Source organism: Zingiber officinale, chromosome 7B (assembly GCF_018446385.1).
Source record: "Zingiber officinale cultivar Zhangliang chromosome 7B, Zo_v1.1, whole genome shotgun sequence".
Classification (NCBI taxonomy): Eukaryota; Viridiplantae; Streptophyta; class Magnoliopsida; order Zingiberales; family Zingiberaceae; genus Zingiber; species Zingiber officinale.
The window spans coordinates 88,519,519-88,520,425 of NC_055999.1; the positions used below are offsets into that span (position 1 = coordinate 88,519,519).

The 907-nt window shown below is 38.1% G+C and overlaps 1 pseudogene; it reads right to left on the bottom strand.

Annotated features, from left to right (window-relative positions):
* Nucleotides 1-415: 415 nt before the first annotated feature.
* LOC122007549 lies at nt 416-481 on the bottom strand (annotated as a pseudogene).
* Nucleotides 482-907: the final 426 nt, after the last annotated feature.

A 907-nucleotide genomic window follows, 5' to 3' on the forward strand; every position in this document is an offset into this window, starting at 1 on the left:
CCGATCGGTGAGCCAGATGGTCTACCGGCCGTCGGTGTACTCTGGATCGGTCGGTGGACCGATCCAGCATAGCTTGTAGATGGCTTGTGGATCGGTCAGCCGACCGATCCAGGGTTTCTCTCCGTGCCAGTATCAAGTTGGATCGATCACTGGATCGATCCGACAACCCAATCGATTCATGGATCGATTGAAATGCCTTATTATAGCTAGCAGGACATCCGAGAGGCATAGATTATCTTCCCTAGCATGTGTACAACTCCTAGGTACACCTAGAATATTAAGTTAAAATTTTACAGTAATCAGTTTAGTAAAATTTTAATCAATCCAGATTTTCCATAATAGTAATTTAGCACAGCATAATGTAGCGATCGACCTTACAGCCTAGTCAGTAGAAGGCGGGTCGTTACATAGATGGAGAATCACTATTTAAAGCATAGGATAGATTCAAAAGTTTATTAAGACAATGCCCTCATCATGACTTAGATAAATGGTTGATAGTGTACATCTTATATATTAGGATTACTTTTTTGAGTAAGAGACTTTTAGATTCAGCTGCAAAAGGTTCTTTGATGAACAAAAGTTTGGATGAAGCATATATATTAATTGATATAGTGATGAAGAACCTCTAGGAATGATTAAGTGAAAAATTTAATGAAATCTTCCTCGATAATTCTAGAAGTACGAGCCATGAATGCAAGTGTGTATGTTGAACAAGATGCAGTACAACTACCCAAGAACTTTGAAATTATGAGTCACAGAATGAGAGGTTCAAACAATCAGAGGCTAAGTTAGAAAGCTTGACTTCAAAATGGTTCAAACAATGCCTCCCTTCCACCCAACTAAAGACTAATAACATTATAATGTTTTCAAGTTGAGAAGTGACTAGAATTCCAATACTTTTTTGGAA